Source organism: Schistocerca piceifrons, chromosome 4 (genome assembly GCF_021461385.2).
Source record: "Schistocerca piceifrons isolate TAMUIC-IGC-003096 chromosome 4, iqSchPice1.1, whole genome shotgun sequence".
Classification (NCBI taxonomy): Eukaryota; Metazoa; Arthropoda; class Insecta; order Orthoptera; family Acrididae; genus Schistocerca; species Schistocerca piceifrons.
The window spans coordinates 95,501,216-95,505,571 of NC_060141.1; positions in this window are offsets into that span (position 1 = coordinate 95,501,216).

Sequence of the window (4,356 nt, forward strand, 5' to 3'; positions counted from 1 at the left end):
AGTTTGTACTACCTATCTTAAGACATCTTGCACTTGCTTCTTTTGAGTAGTTTATTTCACACGTTGTGAAGATTTTGTTGCTGAATAGGACAATGATCAAGTAAGAATTTCTCTGTCTTACAACATGTCCGTGGATACTGAATGGAGCGAATGTGCGTTTTAATGGAGCTAGCACCAGTCCATTTCCTAAACAGTGTGACATGTGAGTCATGTAAAGTCGACAACTGCCGCCGGAGTGCACTGCGATTCCATGCAGCACATTAAAAAAACGTACCGTATGCGTAAGTCGCATCGTTGAACTCGACGCGCTCACCGTTGTGCCGTCCGCTTTAGAAAGGAAATGGCTGTCGGGTAGAATCTTGCAACGGGAAAGAACGTCTCTTCTCGCTGCTTATTGTCGTCAGCGTCTTCTGCACTCCATCGCACTGCTTGGCCGCCTCGCCTTGTAAGTCAAGAGCACTCGGATTTTACTGCCCGGAGCAACTGGTCTCGCGGCCCTGAAGGAGCTGGCGCATAGGATACATCGAACGACTCGCGAATAAATTACCACAAGTATACTGCCCTCAGAGAAACTTTGCGCTGTAGGAAGCTGCATCTTTTTACGGCTCTTAATGTTTAAGTGATTATCGGGGCAGCTCTATGTGCTCTGCACAGTCTCTCGGCCTTGTACACGCATTAGTGGCTTCGGTGTTATATTACGCCTCGAAGCGTAGAACAGTACAACTCCTCCTATGCAAAGCGTGTCCGGCAAAGGATGCTGTGCTCACATGCTAATTCGGCGCTGTAGGCGTTTCGATGGTAACACTGTCATCATCGGGTGCATTAGCTTACGTTTTACGCAACGAACTTCGTTAGTAGCATTCATTTCATCCCGAGTTGTGAAGAAAATACTATAAGGTGTCCCGAGCTAGCGGTAAAATTCCGACGTTAACATAGCGTCGATGGCTTTTACACACACACTGAAACCTCATCAGCTTGGACTAACTGGGGCGAGTTCCAGTACTAATCACTGAAGCAACGAATTATGCAAATGTTTTTTAAAATAATTATCTGAAGCGTGAATCAGGAACGTAACACGATGTAGGTAGTGATTAGAAAACGAGGTGAACTGCGTCATTATCTGAAATACTATAAAGTGTGATTTGAAAACAACAAATATGATGATATTACAGTAATGAATAAAAGGATTAAACAAATTTCCGCTGTAATGCATGTTTGAAAGTTACGTTGAACAAGCTTGATATGTGCACTGTTTCACATATATAATACTATATTCATTTCAGATCGGACTACAAATTTATATGCTTTTTTTGTCTAGAATTGTACGTACATCACCTGTTGTTTGCTGTTCTTTTCTGGATCTACAATAATCTAGTCCACAGCAGCCAGGGAGGCAGCACTATCACATATTGATACCATGGCAACATTTTCATTTCAATATCTGTTGATAATGGCTTACAAAAGGAACTATGTTTTCCGTTGAGATCGTTTCGTGCATTGTTCTTTTATCTCTCATTGTCACATGTCGTTTAGTGTAAGGTAATTCTGATTAATGTCACTAAAGTGAATGTGACCAAAGACAAATATCCCTCTTCTAAAACAGTCTTTATTTTTTTACGGAATGTAACTTGTCTACTTAAACTTTTCCCATACACTTCTCAGTTACAGCTATTATGCCGATTAAAATAACTGAAAAGCAATCCAGTACTAGTCTTGAAACCTATTTGGCCTAATTTATTTACAAATATTTCCACTGCAGCTCGACTTCTCTTTCAGAAGCTTTGAGTGTCGTTGTTTGCACCTGGCGTACCAAACATCATCAATGGTGGCCAGTTTTAGTCCAGTTGTCGATTTTCATTTCCTGTTTATTTTGTCATATTTTAGCACGAAGAACGAAGAATTTTTCTTGCGATTTTTGTCAATGTCGTAGAATGTTGACTTAGCAGTGCCACACTCTGTAATAACGTTCTGGGTGGAAGCACCAGCCTGGATTTTGTCAAGCATTCTCGTTTTATCTTCCGAACTTACTTTCTTTCACTCCTAACACCCATCCTGACTAATTTCCTGTATCTTACGATAATTTAATACACTTCATGTCGTCAGAGATGCGGGATTTAGCACGACTCGTGTGGATTCCAGCAAGTAAACTCAGCACCCTTTGACTTTGTTGTATGCTTATGACCCACAATGATACATACGTTACTCAATAATGGGCACGGTTGAAGAGAATGGAGTGGGAGGAAAAAGTTCAACATTTTATAATCAATGAGCTTGACGCGAATGATGCGCAATACGGTAAGGCCGCGTTTCGCGAATTCCAAATCAGTGGTGACTATTAGTGAAGGGTAACTGCACTTCCAACACACGCAAAACGTGGCCTTTACGTACATTTTGATACTGCTGTACTTTACTAACGAAGCAACGGTTTTAAAGCAGACGAGGGTTATTTACCCCACAAGCATCTTTGTTCGCATTTACGCCTGAACCATATAACTCCTCGTGCAGAGTAAACTGAGTCACGTTTCCTAGCCTCCTATTAGCCTAAACATGTGTCAGTGGTTACGGCTGTTGCTTCCGTAGCTACAAAGTGCAACATAGTTCTCCAAGGATAGTGTTACTTATACTAACAGGATGAGGAAAATAAAACTGGTCAGTCATATGTAGAATGTAAGTAGGATTGCTTAAATATTTTCATGGACCTTAAGCTAGGCAACCCTACTTACATCGTCCGCTTCTGGGGTTGATCAGGTAAGTTGGTTTGCCTCTCTTACGGTGTATACCACGGCAACCTGACCTAGTAGATAGTGTCGGAAGTTCCATGCGGCTTTTCGCGGATGATGCTGTAGTATACAGAGAAGTTGCAGCATTAGAAAATTGTAGCGAAATGCAGGAAGATCTGCAGCGGATAGGCACTTGGTGCAGGGAGTGGCAACTGACCCTTAACATAGGCAAATGTAGTGTATTGCGAATATATAGAAAGAAGGATCCTTTATTGTATGATTATATGATAGCGGAACAAACACTGGTAGTAGTTACTTCTGTAAAGTATCTGAGAGTATGCGTGCGGAACGATTTGAAGTGGAATGATCATATAAAATTAATTGTTGGTAAGGCGGGTACCAGGTTGAGATTCATTGGGAGAGTGCTTAGAAAATGTAGTCCATCATCAACAAAGGAGGTGGCTTACAAAACACTCGTTCGAATGTTTTATTCTCCCGTGGAGTTTAAACTACCTCAGACTGCAATTTGGTGCATATATAGCTTGCGTGATGTAATGAGGAGAAGTACCGGCAATAGCCGCCTGCAGAACGAAAGGCACTCAGCTTATTGGCAGTTTGATCTCCGAGTAATGACAGACGCAATAAAGTCCCGTGTGTTGTCGCTACCTGTAATGAGTGCTGAATGTGGGAACGGCATAAATAAACAAGTGAGTCGCAGAACGACCGTTTAAATGAAAATGGAGTCGACGGAACGGTCTGACAGAACGACGGCTGATTACTGCGAAATATACAAGTACTTCAGGAAATGCGAGGGGATTTGTACATTCACGGTGGAGGCAGAGCACCAGTTAAGTATCTTGAAACAGCTGAGCAATCTACGTATCAATTCTAAGAACTCGGTTCAGCTGTTGCTGTGGAGTGGAGGATCGCCCGAGTTCTGACGTGGAGGATAGCGCTCAACAACTAATTACCCGGGTTCCGCTACTTGTTGACCTTAGAGGAAGCTGCCAGTGAGGGGAAGAAAAATGATACGTCTCCGTCTGCTGTAAAAAAACGATGTCAGATTTCTGCCCTTCCAGATGGCAACAGACAAGAAGAAAGTAGCATTTCTGAGACCGAGACGATGTTCCCTTAACTGTCTAGTATTTACGTCGTATGTTAGGTCTCGAAGTAACCTGTTGCTTTTTTTCGGTAATCTTGAGTACTAATGAAGCCTTATGTTATTCTTCCAGCTGTTTACCTGCATTTTTAATTTCCCTTTAGCATCACGGTTTTCTCACTAGTTCCTAAGCTTATTTTTCCTCTTCATAGCCTAACACGAGAATTTAAATAACCTATTAGCAATCTCATTTATCTTCCGAGATTTTTTTATTACTGTGCACAATACGTCACCGTACAAGGAAAGTAAAGTCAAACATTTAATTGAATTAGATAGTCGGAAAAGAAATGAAAGAACGATAAATTACTGTTGGTAAAAATGCAACAAGAAGGAGACATGTGATTACAATTTACGCCCCAAATTAAGCACAAGAAATATACAAATGGCATGCAAATGCACTTTGAGGTGAGTGTTATGTACAGTGTGAAATCGCAATGTGCTCCAATGAGAGCAGTCACGTCGCGGCACAGAACCAAA